Source organism: Equus caballus, chromosome 8, assembly GCF_041296265.1.
Source record: "Equus caballus isolate H_3958 breed thoroughbred chromosome 8, TB-T2T, whole genome shotgun sequence".
NCBI classification, from domain to species: domain Eukaryota; kingdom Metazoa; phylum Chordata; class Mammalia; order Perissodactyla; family Equidae; genus Equus; species Equus caballus.
In genome coordinates, this window is record NC_091691.1 from 61500938 (window position 1) to 61521441 (window position 20504).

Genomic DNA, 20504 nt, shown 5'->3' on the forward strand with positions numbered 1-20504 from the left:
TAATTTGATCTCAAAGTGAAAACTTACTCTGTTCTAAGTGGTTGCTCGTTTGTTTTTAAATGGTCAGTCACCTTGTCATTTAGTTGTAATAAGGCCCACACATATTATATTCTAAAACCAAGCCCAAGTGGCCTGGGCAACTAATTTTTTTAAAGTTAGAATTTTAAAAATTTGCAAAGAAAACAGAATAACCTAGTAGATCCTTGGCTTTCACAGATATCCTCGGTTTCAACAATATGTGGGCGAGGCTGAGGGCTCAGGAGCTGCTATCATTTGCATGTTGCTGCAGCACCAGAGTGAAGCGTAAGCAGCGAGTGAGGCTGGGCCGGGGGCGGGGTGTGGGGGTGGTGAGGCTCCTTCCAGTGAATGAGCTGCTTGGTATCTGGGGCAACATGTGGCTTCCTTCCTTCCTTTTTATTGCTGTGTATGAAATTCAGGAGGGTCGAATACACTGTTATGGTATCCACAATTTGGGAGACTGTTGAAGAACTTTGAACATATTCCCAAAAACGTCAAGGATCTATTATGTTGTTTATACATTTTCAATATTTATGATACTACTGCTATATTCTAGAGGAGTTGTTTTCTGTTTAGAATAAAAGATCATATATAATGAAATCAATGACATAGTGTTTCTTAGCAGTCATTTTCTGAATGATGTTTACAATATAACACTTGAGAAACCTGAAAAGGAATTAAAGCTATTATGAGGCACATTTCTCAGCATGTGTTCATGGGGCATCACGCAGAAAGAGGGAATCTTTCATTCATACTCTCATTTTTTTTTTAAGCATCTATTAGGCGGAGACATTACTCTAGATGTTGGAGGTAAATCAATAAATAGACCAGGTAAAAACCTCTGTCCTCCTGAAGTTTACATTATAGTGGGAGACAGATGGTAACACAATAAATGAGCAGAGTATATAATATGTTAGAATGTGAAAAGTACTGTTAAAAATAGGGCACGGTGAGGGGGTGGAGAACACAGGGTGTCCAGAGTAGGTATGGCTAAGGCAGTGACCTTTGATGTAGGGGAGAGAGTGGCGTGCTTGGTACCTGGGAGTTGAGTTGTCAGGAATCTAAACACAGGCAACAGCCTATGCAAAGACCCTCAGATGAATGGGTGGGTGCCTGCCTGGTATGTTGCCAGCGTGGCTCGAATGGGATGAGTAAAAGTTAAGAGGAAGAGAAAGAAAGTCAGAGAAATAACAGGTGGTCAGCTTGTGTACAGCTTTGAAGAATTAGAGCTTTTCATCTGAATGGGATGGGGAGCCACCGGGGCTGTGAGTGGGGAAGAGGTGGTCCAGCCAATGCTATAGAAGGATGACTCTGGCTGCTGTGTTGAGAAGAGACTGTAAAGGTGCGAGCTGAAGAGGCAGAGACACCAGTTAGGAGGGTCCTGCAATAATCCAGGTACGAGAGGGCAGGGATTTGGAAGAGGTGAAAAGGTGGTAGGAATCTGGCCTGAGCAGCTGAAAAAATGGAGTTGCCATTAACTGAGATGGGCAGGTTTGAAGGGATGGGGGTAGGACCAGGCATTCAGTTTGGACAGGCTAAGTCTGAGATGTCTATTTGACATGCAAATGGAGATATCCCAAAATCTCTCAGATGGACATGTAAGGATGGAGGTCAGGAGAAAGGTCTGACTGGAAATAGTAAACCTGGGAGTCATCAGCACATAGATGACATTTAAAGCCATGACACTTTAATGATCCTGACCATGGGCTTAAGTGTAGACAAAGAGGTCTAAGGTTTGAGTCCTGGGAGACTGAGAAGGACTGGCCAGAGGAGTAAGAGAAAAATCCAGAAGGGATGCATTCTAGAAGCCAGGTGATTTGAGTGCTTCAAGGAGGAGTGAGAGTGATGTCAAATGCTGCTGAGGGGACTGTGAAACGAGGACTGAGAGGTGTTGGATTTAGCAGCTTGTATTTATTTGGTTTGATACGAGCAGTGAAATAGTTGGGCCAAAAGCCTGACTGAACTGGATTTAAGAGAGAACGAGAAAGGAGAACTGGGAATAACAAGAATGGGTAACAGATGGGTTTGGGGGAGTTTTGCTATGACGGGAAGAGAGATGGAGTGGTAGCTAAAGAGTGGAAATGGAATGGGATCTAGGGAATGTTTTTGTTGTCCTTAATGTGATGGGAGAAGTAACAGCATGTTTGGATGCTGATGGGAATAACCAACAGATGATGAGAGGAATTACTGGAGCATATCCTTGAGTAGGCGAGGGGACCTCGGAGCAAAGGGGCTGGACTTCAAGAGAAGTTCATCTGTGATGAGTTCAGTGGACGCTCCCTTTATTGTTCCAATTTTTCCAGCAAAAGTTGGAAGAAAGGCATCCAGCTGAGAATAAGGTTCAGAGAGGAGGTGTTGGAGGGTTAGGAAAAGATAAGAAGATTGTAAAAAGCCCAGTGAAAGTGAATAACATTATATGATTGCTAGGCAGCCATAAGTTCCCACTTGAGGTTCATGGTGATGAATTAAAAGGGAAACCAAACAGTATGGTTGTGTGTTTTTCTCTAGCCAATGTCTGATGCACAGGGGCAGGCACAAAGTGGGGAGAGATTTGGATTCAACCAGGGGTGTGAAATTGCCCAGTGGATATGAGATGTGAAAGAGGGGCAGAGGAGTCAGGATGTACGCAAGGGAGTGACTATGACAACTGTCCATGGAACGTGAGCTGGATTCAACATCTTGGGAGGGAGAGAAGAGGATGAAAAGAGTAATGAGATCATTAGATGGAAGATTTGCATGGAATTGATTTCTGTACCCTGGAGGGAGTAAGCTCAAGAGCCAGGCAGACGAGAGTAGTCAGAGTGGCATAAACGCAACTGAGATAATGGAGGGATGCAGTTATGATGATGACACAGTCTAGGGGGTGACCCTGGGAGGTAAAGGTTGAGGTGGCGAGAAGCTAAAGGAACTGAGAAGCCAGGAGTAATAGAAGGATCGTATACGTATGCATTGAAATCCCCAAGAAGGAGGAGCGAGCATTGCTGGAGAGAATGGCAGTGAGCCAGGAGTGAGAATTATGGAGAAATGAGGGAAGAATCCTAGGCTTGGTAGATAATTGCAACAACAATGGGGTAGCAGGTGATACAGTCTGATGACAAGAGATTTAAAGGGGAGAGTTTTTAGGGAGGAGTGGAATAGAAGGGTCAAGTTAGCAAGAAAGAGCATAGAGACAACTTGATCTCAACTTTGGGGCAAAAAATAGAGCGGCCACCCGAGAGGGCTTCAGGTGAGCAGTGTTTTCAGGGCCTCTCCAGGTTTGAGTTTAATAAGATAAAAGTAATTTCAGAGAAGAGTTTAAGGCTAAAGGGATTTTGCTGGTGATGGACCTTGATGGGAGAGTTTTCAGGAGTTAAGGGGTAGGTGACAAGGACAAAATAGAGGATGGACCTCGACATGATGTAACAGCTCGTATACCTTTTAGAAGTGTGCAGTAGTATAAATAACACATCCAAAAATACAGTCAAAGTATGTTAGATTATATCCTTTTCACACAAAAAAAGAATTTTTAAAAAATCAAGATTATGGCAATTTCAATACCACTTAAACAAATTCTGCCACCACAACAAATTAAACTTTTCATTTGTCTTTATTCTACTTTGCCCAGGTACAAATTCTTCATAATTATAGTGAATCTACAGTTTCATACTCTGTTCCTACATTTTCCCACACTACTACACTTGTAATGTTTGCGTAGCATTTCATAATGGATTTAACTATTTTTCTATTCTTACACAATTAGTCTGAGTTAGGCAGATGCCTAACTGAAGTTCAAACTCTGCCACTTGCAAGTTTTATGATACTGGCAAATTACTAATCCGTCTGAGCCTGTCTCCTTGCCTGTGAAGTGGGGACACTTCAAAAGGCTGCTGTGAGGATTAACTGAGATGATGAATTTAAAGAACTGAGCACAAGTAACCATGTAGCAACTCTCAGCTCCCTTTCCTCTTTTCCAGATGCACAGAGATTTTCTTTTCTTTTTTTGGTTTGCATGTTTCGGATACATTTTCTAGAGTGGGCTTATTAAAATCAAAGGAAATCACACAATTCTTTGTGTTTAACATTCATGGCTATATTGCTTTCCAAAATACCTAAACCAATCTCTACTTCTACCAGTAGCGTATGTGCATCCTAGCTGGACCACAATCTTGCCAACACTGAGTATTGTTTTCCAATTATTTAACTGAAACCATAAAGGTTATAACATTGTATAATTTCAGGTGTACATTATTATTTATCAATTTCTGTATAGACTGCATTGTGCTCACCATCAGTAGTCTAATTTTTAACTGTCACCATGCACATGCGCCCCTTTATCCTTTTCACCCACCCCCAACCCCCTTCCCCTCTAGTAACCACTAATCTGTTCTCTTTCACTGAGTATTTTTTAAATTAGGTAGTTAAATGGGTATTACAAAGCATCACTTTCTTGTATTAATCTGCATTTCTTTGAAGATCAGTGAAGTTAAACATTTGAATAACTGCATAAATGTATAATAAATATATTTGATATACTCTAAATTTCTCTTAACTTCTAGAGAAAGATATCTAAAAGTCTATTGGATATTTATACTTGTAAATCCTATTAGCACCAAATTCAACATGTCTAAACTCGGGAACCACAAAGCCTCACACACAATAGGCGCTTAATAAATGTTTACTGAATCAAAGACAGAAAATTACTTTAGTCCTGGGATTGGCAAACAATGAAGTGATGTGTTAGTAACCGCAGGTTTTCAAGGTTATAAATAAAAGGTGAACTACATTATTTTATACAAGGTTTGTCTGTTTCTGAAGATTAGATGAATGTTTTCACCCATCAGAGAAAGAAAGCAATCGTGTATTATCTATCCACTTAAAAATCATTATTTGAATACTGTAAAGAACCTCAAGAAATACCTTTTGGACAAACCCAAAGAATAGATCAGACAAGCAGTTAAAATGATCTTCCAGATGAAATAGACAATCTTTCAGCATCAGGATGTGACATACACGGGGACAAAAGTAGTCACTGCTGAGAGCTCACATTTACAGATCCATTTGGTTGGAATATCCAGAACCATCTGACAGAGACACCAGATATTTGCCAACATTTCCAATTATCTGTAATTATGATATATATTTCCTAATTTGTTAAAAAGAGTAAGAAAAGAAATTGTAGATTTGGAACCTGAATATAATTCAAGCTATTGTTAAACTAGGTATAGTTCGTGAAAACTTACAAAGGATATCATCTTTCTATGATTATGAAATAGTTTAAGTTTGTGATCAATATTTTAGAAAATTTTCCTAAGAGGGGGGATCTGTATAGATGCCAAACACTCATTAAGTGGTCTGCAGATGTTCAGTCTCTGAGCTAAGAGATTAGCTGAAAGCTACATGCCTAAATTCCATTCTGTCCCTTCAGAAATAGGGCCAAGGATGTGTCACTGCCCCCTAACACTTCTGTATCAAATGAGAAATTACACAATAGGGCTGCCTAAGAGAAATACACCATAAGCCACACATGCAATTATATATTTTCTGGTGGCCATAGTAAAAAAGTACAAAGAGGTGAAATTAATTTTAATAATGTTTTAGGTAAATAAATGTTTTTTTTATTTAAAGCATCTAAATTCAATGTAAGAATCATTTATGAGATATTTTACATTCTCTTTTTTCCACATTAAGCCTTTTAATTCCTGTGCACGTTTCACACTTGTGGCACACCTCAGTCCACACTAGTCACACCGCCAGCACTCAATAGCTGCACGTGGCTAGTAGTTGCCGAACTAGACAGCGCAGGTCTAGAATCTCTGGGTTCCCTTAAAACTGTGATAGCAGATACTGTTCAAGCCCTTAAATAAAGATCATGTGATGCAGTCCTCTTAGGGGAAAAAAATGTATCTCCTGACAAAATAAGATGTTTCTTCTCAAGTAACAAGAGCTTTAGAACACTCCTACTTTCTTTTTCTTGACCTGGTTGTCACGATGCTGATATTTTGGTTCATATAACAAAGCCTGGGTTTCTTGACAGAACTACCTCTATCTCTTTAACACCTTTCTTCTTCTCTTCCAGCTTCGGGGCTTGTTTTTTAAGCATTCTTTAGTTATTTTCTATTGTATTTATACCCTTATACTATTAGCCTCCAATATATTTTGGCTTATGGACCAAATGAATAAAACCATATTTGGTTTGGCTGTGGTCAGTACTAAGCTGTATAAATTCTAAACTTCTAGCCTCATCTATGTTTGTCACTGGCCAGTAAGACTTCAGTATCACTTACACATAGGAGCACTTACAAGAAGCTGTTCTGAGAACAATTAACATACACAGATGAAAGAATACCCAATAAAGAATAAAAATAAAGTTAACAGCTAAACATGACCAAATGTTACAAATTGTAACATGTGAACATATTGTACATCAGAAAAATAGACTTCTTACATTCATTCTTTTACCTCTTTATTGAATATCCAGTATAGTTAGTTAACTTCTCTCTCCTCTTTTCCATAGTTTCTTCAGACTGGCCATGGAAAATTTTAGTTTATATGTTTCTTTGTGTACATATATTATTATTTTAAACATTTTTCTGTCATGTGTTTAATTATCTAAAACCAAATAATTACTTTACATTTCTTACATCCCACAAATGCCTTTAAAATCTAAATATATCAAGTATCTTAATGCAACGTTTTAAACACTGGGTCACAGTACATATGCAGCTTCCTATTGCAGGGGTTGGCAAAGTTGTTCTGTAAATATTTTAGTCTTCATGGGCTAAATGGTTTCTATTGCAACTACTCAACTCTGGCAATCTATCTTGAAAGCAGCCATAGACAACATGTAAACGAATTGGAGCAGCTGCGTTCCAATCAAATTTTATTTACAAAAACCAGCAGCAGGTCTGATTTGGCCCTCAGGCCACACTGTTTGCTGACCTCGGTCCTGCTGGAAGGAATGGAAAGTAGAGATCGGCGTAGCGGCAAGAAGACAAGACATTAGAAGTAAAATGGTCAGTCCTTATATTCCAACAGTCCTAAATAGTTAGACCGAGGTCTCTTCTAAGGTACTTGAAACAAGATCGTAAGCTGACCCATGTTCATCTTAGAATGGCAGTTTTTTGTTTAAATAGGAGTCTAAAATAGAGATGTGTAAGCTATAGAGGTGGACTGTATTAGAAGAACAATGCACATAACCAGCAAACGTGAATGCCCACATTCTCTCACTGTATTTTATCAGACCAAATTCCTGTGAACTTCTAACTTAGCTTCTATTCTATTCTTTTATAAAACAATATGACACTTTCAGATGCGTCAACTTAAAGTACTCTTCTACAGTGTCTGCCATAGCTTGGAAGTCGGAACTTGTCAGAGTCAGACCTTGCAGACAATCTAAAGAGTTAAGAGCTAGTTCCCTGCCAAAATGTGAAATCAATTTACATAACACATATTCCCACAACCCCCACATGGAGGAACTAATTTTTTAACAGACCATTTCATGAATAACAGAGGCTCTGTGCCACCAAATAAAAACATTTGGAAATTGTCAAAACATCTGTTCTGAGATGTTACTGTCAAACTCCGCTCTTGGAGAGGGAGGAAACTGCATTGTCTTTCAACAGCTTTGACGATTTCATAAAAACGTCTCCATTGCGAGAGCTGTTCCATCTGCAGGACCCTGAAACTCCCAGGAACTAAATCAACACCACCGACATGCTCATCGATTACAGTTTAAATAAATTTAAGGTAATAGATACAAAGCAAAGATTGGGACTATATTGCACCGCTTTCGTGATATGTTTCTGAAACTGTATTACATAATTAATATGTTGATGAGAAATAACATCATTCAGAAAATATCCATTTTTGTGTATGTGTCTCTCACAATAATCACAGTGATTTACCTCAAAATGGATGACACATTAAGCACAGCTAAGAGGCCCGATGTCTTCCCCGAGGCATCTAAGTTTCCAGCACCTGTACAATGCTGAAAGGGCTACACTTTCTCCTTTCCTTAGAGGGAAAAAGTCACTTGTCAGAAATGAAAAATGGAAACAAACTTTGCTAATTAAGAAGAGAGAGCAACGATGCAGAAAAGCATAGAAATACCAGGGAGAGTTAGAGGTGGTCAAATTCAGGTCTGTTATGTTTGTTATTGGCTGGGAAGTTACGGTCGATGGTCAGTGGGAAATAAGTTCCGTGCCACTGGTGAACATGGGACTCCCCGTACTTTGTGCTTCCCTGATCCCCGTGATTGCCGGTAATGAGAACGGTCTGTGGTAAATCTTTTACAGCTATGATTTTACTATTTTCCCTCCCTTCAGCACAGTGGTCGACTTCATGTGTGTAAATAAAAAGAAATGGAATGAGAGCTGAGGCCTCTAGTATCCATCTGTGGGCCCATAACTCAAGTGAACAACAACATTCCACGGTGTTTCCCTCATTGCTGGGAGCAGAAAAACGCTGCATAAACCAGGATAGAAGAGAAAGCAACAGCAACAAAAATGGCACCAGAACACCACAGCAACTTAAGAATGGCTAAAATGAGCAAAAATGGTTAAGAAAAAGGAACCCTGGAATGTGGAAAATGCCACGACTATGTCTGTGTCATTCACTGTGGTACCACCAACATTGTACCAAACATGGCATAAAGCAGCTGCTTATTAAATAGTGAATGAATGAATAAAATCTTCTCATACCTCTTTCAGAGACAGGCCACCAACACTAAATTAGGTGGATTCGAGTCAGTTGTGCAAATGAAATATATTTTACATGCTTCAAATAACCAGACCTTAAAACCACAGGGCCATTTCCAAATGTGAAGAAATGAGCAATTCTCAAGTAACGGAAACAACAAACCAGTTGTCATTTTTCAAGAAGGAAATAATCCTGGGCAGGAATCTGCACTACACTCAAGATTTAATCTAAAAACTACTCTTGTATTTCATCTTTTTCATGCATACACGCTGGAGTTTCTACAGGATCGAAATGTAAAAGTAGGATTGCCAAGTAAAAGATAGGCATCTTGTTATTTTGAACTGTACCAACCAATATGTTGCCTTTTAAAAAGTTTACGTAAATATTCACTTCCACCAACAATTTATGAAAACTCATTTACCTAAATTTACCAATACAGTTGGTGAGCCACTCAGCTTCCCTTTTCTTGAGTAATGGGAAGAGTTTTAAAGATTACTTAACATATGTAATTGCCAAAAAACTCAAATAGTTCCAGGGGGTATAGGGTGAAAAGTAAGCCTCTTTCCCAATCTTACCCTCAGCTCTCCTCCCAGAGGCAGCATTATCATTCTCTTCCACATCTGTCCAGAGATGGGATCTGATACAGTCTATCTGCACATATAATGCCACTCTTTTCGAAACAAATGGTAGTATTCTGTACAGTTCTTTCATCATTCCATAAAAATCTCTCATTCTTTTTAAGAGCTGCATGGTATTCCACCCCGTGCAAATTCCCTAACTAATTTAACCAGTCCCCTATTGATGAGCATTCAGATTTATTCCAATCTTTTTCAGCCACAGTGATGCTGAAGTTAATACCCTTGTAGTGAGGGCTTTGCGTATTTAATGCAAGTACATTGGTGGAAAAATGCCTAAATGTGGCATTGCTGGTCCAAAGGGTAAGTACATTTTTATCTTTGATAGATATTGCCAAACTAACCTTCACAGAGTTTATGCCCACTTATACTCCCACCACCAATGTATTTCCTCATACCTTTCCTAACAGTTTATTGCCAAACTTTTTTATTATCTTGCCAATCTGGGTGAAAAATAGTATCTCATTGAGATTTTAATTGCATTTTTCTTACTATAAAGGTGGATTCAATTATTTTTATGATAATTAAGCAATTTCTATTCCATATTGTGTGACTTTTCTTATTACCAATGCAGGGGATAGTGAAAGAGGAATCAGGAGAAAAGAGGTAAAGAAAGAATCTCTGCACAAAGGCTCAAGACATAGAACCACAGAGATTAGAAATTAAAGCCAAAGAACAGAAAGAAATCATCAACCCCAAAATGATGAATTTCATCATAAATATCTGTGGGTATTTCTATTTATTTCTCCATCTGAGATTATGTAAAACAAGTGGTCAGACTATTACTTTTAATTCTGAAACTCCCATCCTTGAACTTAAAGACATGGATTCAAAACTGAATCATTCTGGGACACATGTTTTACCCAGTCAAGCTATTTTACACCATGCAAATGGTTTCCCTATTTTTTGAAAATGGGAACATTACATCTAATTGGTCACTTGCTTCTTCAGAATTATCAGAAATTTTCTGAGGCACAATGATTGTAAACACAATGGAATCTAAAAACGTCTTAGATTTGAACATCGTCACTAACAGGTGATGGTGGGGATCTCAGGTTCACCTTCATCTTTCTTCTCCTATACTTATTTTTCCCTCTCCTTGAAATCTCTTTGTCCTCAGCACTCACTGCTGCTATTCTGGTTTTGATCCGCATTACTTCATAGCGGTTTTGCTGCTTCAGATTTTAAGCCCATCCCCATCTCTGCCCTGTATTATCACTTCATTCATCTTCAAACACAACCTGAGTACATTTCACCTCACTCAAGAACCTAAGCGTTCAATACACACCTATAGAATAAATGAATAAATGAGTGTATAATAGCTACCTAACTTTCAACCCAAGCACAGGCCCCTCTGCCTTAGCTTTCCAGTCCCTCCATGATCTGGTTGCACTCAGCTTCTGCAGATGTTTCCTTGCCACCTGAGCAATCGATACTCATTCTCTGCTCTGTCTTTGCTCATGCTCTTTTTTCAGTCTGTACACAACTCTGGATCCTTTTAGAGCCATTCTAAGTTCTGTGCATGACCATCTTTCTTCTCCCACTTTCTCAGCTCTCCTGGGGGACCTCCTCTATCATTTTGGCTTCAAGGACCACCTGTAAGCTGACAACACACCAGCCTTCCCTCCAGCCAGATCTCCTGAATTCCACATGGTCTATCCAATAAATACCTGGTGCATATCTCTACTGGCTCTCCCAAAAAGATCTCAAAATCAACATATGCAAAACTGAACTCATCTTTTTACTTTTTCAATAAAGCAGCCACCCAAATCAGAAACCTGGGTGGTCATCCTTGACTCCTCCCTTTCCCTAATCTCTCACATCCAGTGGTGTCAGTTCAACTCCATCCCTTTCCCATAACAATCAACTCCTTTCTATCTCCACTACTACTGCATATTCCACCACATCACCTCTCACTTTGGCCAGTTTTCCTAGTTGAATGCTTTGCCCCTTGACTTCCTTTCCAGGAAACCATCCTTTACACTACTGCTTAAAATTAAAATCTAATCATATTTTGAACATGGATAATTTACAAAGGATTTATTTACAACAGGGGACTATTGATAACAATGTGGGTGGGCTGCAAGGGAAGTAGAATGATAACCTGGTGACAGTAAAGAGATGTCACCACCAAAGGCCTGAAGGGAAAATGGGAGGGACTAGTGACTGGAAGGAGAAAGTTATGTAAATAAGGTCACCTTGAGAAGGGGAGATGCAGCTGTTTCCAGGTGGTCTTTCAAGGGAGGAAGCCAGGAGAATAAAGACCTTGACCTCGCTTTCTTTCTGCCTATCTCCTGCTGGGGCTATTTACCCATTGGCTGACCCTAAGTGAAATTCAAAGGGCATGAGAGTCTGCTGACATAGCCCTACAGGTCAGCCTCTGGGGTGGAGCAGGGTAGAGGCAGTAGAGAATGGAATGGGGATGGTGAGCAACATAGGAGACGTGTACCCCCCATCTTCTGATTAAAAGACTTTGGGGGTACAAATACACCTCTAAGATCTGACTCTCACTTTCCTCTCATCATGATAAAACCCATCTAGATCCATCCACAGTGAATTATGCCTCTTCTCACACTGAACTCGATCTGGAATGCCTTTCCTTTGTTCCCAGGTTTGGTCAATCTACTTATCCAAAACCAATTCACTCATCACTGACTCTATATAAAAATCTTCTTATCTCAGGTACATAATTGAACACACTCTTTTGTGATCTTATTATCTATCTCCAGATTTTTACCCAAGCATGTATAATATTTTATTTTCTTCGTTTACACGTCTATCTTTGTAAACTAAATAGTAAACTCCCTAAAGAAAGCAGGGGATGTATCTTTTTATTCCCAGTGCCCAATACTGTACGGGACACACAGTAGGTACTTAGTAAACAACGGCTGAATGAGGGAATGAATTTAAGCATCAGCTCAAGTCCAAAGTCATCCATGAAGCTTTCCCTGACAATCTCAGCCTATGCTGATCTTTATTCATATTTATTACCAGAGTTTAATGTTTAATTATTCCCTACTTACTTCACCTGTTTTTCTATTGTTCTCTCAGACCACAGGCCCCTGACAGCAGGAATTGTGTCTTCTGCTTCTCTGACAGCACAGTTTGAGTCCATACTAGAAACTTAATAAATGCTTATTTTGAAGAGTAAGTATTCAGAGCAGGAGAAATATATATTTTTTTTGGAGTCTCAAAACCAAACACTTACGTGACCAGAAAAGTCTTATAAATTGGTAAAATTGATAAAAAGGTAGAGATGGCAACCTCATAGCTCTAGCATCTGCTGATTTCCAGAGGCAAGAAATCTAGGTTTTTATGTAAACATGTCCAATTTTTAATGGTTGGCTCAAATAAAACATCTCATTTAATCCAGGGACCAGTATGCACTTCTAAGACAGACGAGGACATAGCTGTGGTTTTGATGCGGGGTCGGTGAGCCGAGGAGTCAAAAGAAAGATTTCTTAGACTCTCAAGATCTGGCAGTAGTGCTCTTTTATTTAGAGAATAGTGTGGAATAGCATGGGGACAGGCAGGACCCAAGGGCAGTCAGAGCTTCTGCTGCCGCCGCTTCTGCTGCCCCCGCTGGCATGGGGACAGGACCCATGGGCAGGCAGAGCTGGTGCGTGGGGACAGGACCCACGGGCAGTCAGAGCTCCTGCTGCTGCCCCGAGTTGAGTGTTAGGGCTAAATTTAAGGCATAGGTATATGATTCATCTCTTTACAAGACAAAGGAAAGAACATGAAAAAAAGTTAAAATGGTATCAGTGCAGGTGGGGTCTGGTCATTGGGTGATCCCAAGACTTTTAGACAAGAATCAAATCGGATTAAGTAAAGGTTAGAAAGGTTAGATGCCACCACCCTAAACCAGTTACATGAGATTGCCAGACAGCAACCAACTGAAGTTCTTGCCTTCCCCATTAAGAATTTCTAGGGATAAGGTCATCTCTCTTCTTCTTCCTGGTACAGAGAGGGAGGCACCTTTTACAGATAGAGATTTACCTTACAAATGTAAATGTGTCCCAACAAGGGCAAGTTCCATTCCCCAGAGCCTCCTTCCCTGTCCCAGTTTATCGAAAGCAATCAGCCCAAAACAATCCCGATGCCAAAGAGACATATCCTGGGGTGGCCAATTTCAGGTCCCTACAAGGTCATCCCCCCTTCCTTCACAAGTGCAAATGTCTCTCAAAAGGGCAAGCAAAATTCCAGTCCTCGGAGCCTGCTTCTCATCTGTAGTTTTAAAAGTAACCAGCCTAAAAATCCTCATCATAAACCGTTTTAAAATTAAGCAGCCTAAAAGTCCTCATCAGTTTGACCAAGGGCTTACAACATCACTGATCTAGATGATGCTGTATGTAAGTGGTTGAATATTGGTCAGGAAACGTTCAAGAAATTTGGGTGGGAAGTCTAGGCTCTTGGAGTGCTTCATTCTTTCTTAAACTGAAACAAGGACCTCAAGTAGGAGGCCTCTGTTTACAGATTTGAGCATAAGCCTTATGACCAAGCTCATTGAAGACCTATATTGTTGACAGCTCTCTGTCTAGACATATCTCGAGGTCCTCCTTCTTCTGGCCTGCCAAATATATTCAATCTAAAAAATGGTAATAAAGGATGGTAGGTCCTGCCTGACTCTGAATGTCAGAATATGTTAAATGCCAGCACTAACTGACAAAGAATTAAAACAGAGAATCACGTAATAATCAACTTCTTAAGAAAGAGATTTGATTGGATGCATAAAGACAAAATAGAAAAGAAAGAGGAGTCTGAGCCTCTGGACCAGAGCCATCTCAGGAAGATTCTTTACAGCCAGCCTACTCTCACTCGAAAGGCGTTCAGACACAGGACCTCACTCAACAATCCAAGGCGGTGGGTGGTGATGATTAGAGACTTTACCTATGAGGAAACTGAAGCTAGCAGAGATTAAGGAATGTGCCTTTGGTCACAGTGAGCCAGTAGCAAATCCAGGATTGTAACTCACGTGTTCTGACCCCAAGTATACCTTTATTATGCTGCTTCCCCATACCACAAGAACCTCTTTTCACATGATAAGGTCAACAGGGTGAGGGGCTGGCTATGCCTTGTCTGTTACTGAAGAAATATCCAAAATCTAGTAGGAAGAAGGGTCATTTACTATGTATACATGCAATGAATTCTTCTTTGATAGTTTGAAGGGCTATTCAAATAGACTGTTTCATTTAATCCCCCAAATGACCCTAGCAATTGGTTAAATGATAAAAAATACCTTCATTAAAGTGTAACTTAGGATGACTAAAGCATGGAAGATACATGGTGTCACCGATAATTTACCCATTCTGTGGAATCAGAAACCAGCTATCTTTTTAAATGTCTGGTATTGTAGCTAATCACCAGGACAAAGCAGCTGCTTCTATTAAGGATCAAAACCCTATTTGAGGTAGGATCCTTTTGGAGAAATATAAAATGATCTATTTATCTACATAAAAAATTAAGACCTGCAAAAATAAAACAAAGTTTTATTTGTAGAATTTTAAATCATATATTTTGAAAAGGGAAGAGGAAAGCAAAGGTAAACAGAACATGGGAAGCAGGGAAGAGAAAAATGAGGAGTAAAGGAAATATGGAAACAGATTAAAAAAGAAAATGGGACATAAAAATCTGCAAAGAAAAAAATGTTACGCACAGATAAACACAATTTCAACCCAGACAAAGGAAAGGAAGACTATGCCAACGCAGATGGACAAAATATGGATGTACACCACAGACAGACTTGAAAGCTATGTTGTCATTTTACAACTTCAGGCAAAAATGAAGGCAAACTGTACAGAACTAACGTTGAGGTCTAGGAGTTTTCAATACTATGGTTCTTATGATACATATTTCTCTTCCATGGCTTATGGAAGTATTTAAAAAGGAAAAAGAGAGCCAAACTGCATGTCCAAAGTGTGGGGAGGGTGAGGAAAACACTCAAGGATTTTAACATTCCACCATTACTTCTCTATTGAAACATGACCCCATTCTTGGCTTCTTATTTGCTCCCTTTTCCACAGCCCAACAGTAAACTCCCACACACCAGAGGGACCACAGAGGAGAGACAATAATATAAGCAGCTGCTCAAGCTGTGGTTTTCATTAGGAAAAAAAGTGCCTTGATTATAAGGGATTTAGATTTTAACCTTTCAGCCAAGACTGAAGTGATTAAAACTCCATGTAGAGAAACATGAATGGTTTCTTAAAAGTATGATGCAGAACATACTAAGCATTATCAAAGAGGGATGGGGAGGACAGTCCAAATTTTAATGCCCAGCTTGGCTTAGTGCATGGCCTTGGATATGGGAAAGCCAGCAAAGACCCAAAATAAAAACATACTATAAAAGTCCTAAATTGCATTTCTGTAAAGGTTAGGGATACATTTCACCAAATTCTTTAGTTACAAAAAGCAAGGCAATCAAGTCATAAAAGATATGGAGGAAACCTGAATGCATATTACTAAGTGAAGGAAGTCAATCTGAAAAGGCTATATACTGTGTGATTCCAAATATATGACATCCCGGAAAAGGCAAAATGATAGAGACAGAAAAAAAGATCAGTGGTTTCCAGGGATTAGTGGAGAGGGAGGGATGAATAGAGGAGAGGATTTTTAGGGCAGTGAAAATACTCTGTATAATATTACAATGGTGGATACATGTCATTAGACTTTTGTCCAAATCCATAGAATGTACAACACTCAAAGTGAATCCTAATGTAAACTATGGATTTTGGGTGATGATGATGTGTCAATGTAGGTTCATCGATTGTATTAAATGGACCACTCTGGTGGGGGATGTTGAAAATGGGGAGGCATGTGTGGGGGCAGGGGTTATATGGGGAAATGTCTGTACTCTCCCCCTTAATTTTGCTGTGGATCTAAAACTGTTCTAAAAAAATAAAGCAAAGCAACTCCCTAAGGTTTGCATTTGATACAAGAGCAGAGCCAAGGTATGACATACCCAGAGCCAAGCATGTTCTGTTCTCATGGCTCAGCACAAGGGTTGTGACTTCCGATTCGACATGCACTCTGTGGTTATCATTTTGTCTCCACATCTTCGCACAGCAGTTAAGTGCATGAACTTCTGGAATTGAAATGCTGGCTTTCCCTCCTACTGTGCCACCGTGGTTAAGTCATAACCTCCTACACCTCCACCCGTCTCCTAGTTCTATAATACAAGGGCAATAACACCAACATCAGTTATTGGGATGATTAAACATAATATAAAGGGCTTAACACAATAAGTGGCACATAAGGGCTCCATAAACATATATATCAGAGAGAATTCAAATGTGACACAGGTGTATACCTGTCATGAATGAAAAGCAGTGTAATCATGCATTTATTCTGATTGTCTTACTGTTTAGGAGAAAGACATTAGCTCCTTCTTATATTAATCCTGGAAAAACTCATCCAGAAGCTGAGACATCAGAAAGTACACCAAATTTGACACTGATAAGGAAGTGGCACAACTAGTAGCTGGGTAGATGGGAAGAAAGAGAGGAGAGAGAAACGCAGAAGATGGGAATGCGGGCAGATGCACTGCCACCTGGTTGGAGACTGGTTCTGGGAAAGATAGGGAACGGAGATAACAAATGTTATCTTTTCTATGACAGGCTGCCTACAGAACCCTCTGCTTAATGAAGAGAAATTCCAACTAAAATGTCTCATGCTTAAAACATAATTACTCTAATATAGTTGTGACCACAATGACTGTGGATGAGAGTCCTATGCTTGTTAGCAACCAGTCAAAATTGCAGTAAAACCCGGAAACTCCAGTAAAATGAAAAGGCCCTACATGACAGAGAACCCCTCGTTCTTGTCAAATCTTTTTTTTTTTTAATTAAAAAATGGAGCAGCAATAGCCTTGCTGTTGTTCTGAGACTTGGGGCTCCATTTTTGTTAAAGTGTTTAATGAATGAGCATGCTTTCAAACAGTAAGTGCGTACCTTTGCCCTACACTCCCGAACCAGGGAATGGTTTTCCCCTCCACCCCCTCACAAAAGAACTACTCTCTCTTCCTTTGTTTTCTTTAGTCTTTGCTGACAAAAAGCCCCTGCTCTTCCTCCCTTCTTCCAATACTTCATTTTCATCCAAATGCCTCCACTTTGATTCACCACAGATCCAGCTCATTGAGCGTTCTCTCCTGCCTTTCAGGTTTTGTCCCTATTCCATGTTAAACACGCTGCGGTGTAAGTGCAGGACTGTGCTCAGAAAAATATTCCATCCAACAAGGGCGGTTATGTAAACCCAGCTGCTTCTGGCAGGAACCTCTGATGGGATAAACAAGGCTGGAGAGAAAACGTACTCGGAGAGGAGTGACTTTGTCAGGGCACAGAGATACATTTCAAATAAAAATACTCTTGTTTCTAATGTAAAAGCAGGCTTTTAATAAACCTAAGTCACTGGGGAAATTTAAAAGAACAATTAGGACTGAGTCAGCAGCTATGATTTCTGAAACTGCACTAAGGGGACTGTTTCATTTTCTGGTTTTAGAATTTGATTTCTTTAAAAATAAAAACCAAAAACATTTAAAGTGCCAAGGATATTAGAAGGCTTCTTGACGAACTGATAAACATTTAAGAATCTATATGGATGCTGAATGGAAATTATAGCTAATAATCTATCAATTAAATAAAACACGTAATCATGAGAAAATTGGTAGATTGTACTTATGTTGATGTTTAGTGTTGACAAAGAGGATTAACACTGTCTTCAGTAATATTTGGTCCATAGGAAGAGTGATGAGAACGCAGTATTTTACTTGCAAACAAGAGTATATGTAGAAAATTCACTATACAAAGGTGATGATAGCTCCTAACGAAGACAACAGGTATCATTAAATCCAACAGATATTGCAATACCTGAAACTGGACACAGCTAATATGTGTGACAAGGAAAGAATGACTAGAAAGTTAATGCAGGTTTTTTTCCCATTTTACTAGAAGACATATGAACAGTGTATACCTGATTTAGTAAGATGATTACTATTTTTTTGTTATCAAGATTCGATAACAGAATTACCAAAAGCCCAAATTAATTTTTCCTCCCTATTTTAACTATTAGTCAAAATAATATAAAGATTCAAAGAAAATTTACTTATCTACTTACTACTCTGTTCAAGGTAGTGTGCAAAGTACTACGGATATTTCTGGTACACAGACATTACTAGGCAGACAAATACTTTAGAAATCTGTATTTCTTTCTCCTTTATCTACATACAAGTTTGAATTTTTTCAATGCCTACTCAATTTTTAAGACATGAACGACTTAGGGTAGCATGTTTATTTTGCATGTCCTGTAAATAATTCATAAATCCAAAATAATTAGATACTTGATAAATCGAACCACTATAGGATATAATCGGATGGGAACTGAATTTATGCTGGCTGTTGTGGTTGACACCCTGTAGGTAGAATAGACAATGTCAACAAATAATAGTTTCTTTCAGCAATTACACTGAATTTCCACCTAGCATCCAGCTGAAATTTTCCAAGGCTGGGCCAGGAGAAGGGTGTGTTGACATTGTTTTCATGAGTGTTATTCTTACTAGTCATCGAGAGGCAGCTTATTCTTCTCTCTTCTGAGTCATTTCAACTTATACAAATATCTTTATGGAATTAACAGGTTAGAGAGGTTGGGGAAATGAAAAAAAGCTTTATACTACATGATGAAGACAACTGGAAAAGACTATTTAATCTTTGGTGTTGGTAAAACTGGTTCAGCATATTGAGAAAAACTAAAAATGAATCCTTACCTGACACCACCTATGGGCAGCGAAGGGCTTCAGAAGGAGAAATTAAAAGGCAAAACCAGGATTACGTTAAAATTAAGGATTTCTGTTCAATGAAGGATATTACGGAAAAAGTTGACAGACAGGTGACAGAACAGATGATGCTTGCAAAGCCTAAAACTGAAAAGAGATTGATACCTAAATAGTCAATGAAATCCTACAAATCACCTAAAAAGACACCACTACCAATACAAAGATGGGCAAACAGTAGGAACAGACAATTTACTAAGGAGGCTATCCCTAAAGACTAGCAAGCACATGAGGCAAAGCTGACTTTTCAAATGAATGTAAATTAAGAGCTATTTCTTCACATCTATTAGACTGCAAAACTGTACATTCCTCATGTGGCTAAGGAATCTCATGGGACTGTGGTGGGCGTGAGGCTGGGGCAGCCATTCTGGAGAGCGACCTGGCACCATTTAGTCAAATAACTTTACATATTTCTCAGACCCAGCAGTTCCACTCCCATGTATATATCCCAAAGAAATGTTCACATAAGACCACCAGGGGAATGCATGAAGATGCTCACTACAGCATGATTTTTGCTGCCCACTTTGGGAGACCATGTGAACACACAGAAACAAGAGTGGATTTTAAAAACATAGTGGATCTCCAAAATATGAGATTTAAAACACAATAAAAATTAGATAAGTTAAAAATATCGGCACACAAACCATTGCACTTTCATAAAAACACATCCAAAGGAAAAAGGAAGCAATCCATTTAAGTGGTTGCATACGGGAGGGTGGGAAGATAATGTACTGTCAGGATGAAACAGAATAAAATAAAGTCTTCCCCCATACTTTTATTTCCAGTGAAAAACTCTATGACTAGCATTTTTAACACTTAGGCCTTTTCACATTCTCTGCAAAACTCCATATAGGCCCCCACCAGAGGTGTCTTCTGACATAACTACACTGGAGCCTTTGAAGTGAATGGGAAATACAGCCCAACCAAATCAAACACTTCAGCTCACAAGAAATCTGTTCCTCCTTTCATCATCTCCACCAAATTGATGTCACACAGAAAATCATCTTTTTTCCCCTCTTTAATTCTATTACTATTCATTTTGGAGGTAGCAAAAATTTAATTATCGCAAGAACATTTCTCCCCAGCATTTAAAAAACCCACAAAGAATGGCTCTGGAGTTATAACCCTTCCTTTGTTATAATGCACCCTGTACCAATAAGGACTTCTCAACAACTTTCAAAAGTTGTGAAGAATTTAACTTTGCCCTACATATACCACGGATTCCTCAGCAGATCAAGATGAAATTAATAGTCATGTGAAAGTAGGTGAAAACTCATTGGAACAGCTTTCAGCGATGTATCCAAATGTATATTAAACTGTTACATACAAATATGTATAAATATAAATGGCAA

General features: G+C 39.1%; 1 protein-coding gene across 4 annotated transcripts in view; it reads right to left on the minus strand.

The window, feature by feature from the left end:
* GAREM1 (GRB2 associated regulator of MAPK1 subtype 1) overlaps window positions 1–20504 on the minus strand; it is a 209092-nt gene that overhangs the window by 39354 nt on the left and 149234 nt on the right. The window lies entirely within an intron of this gene.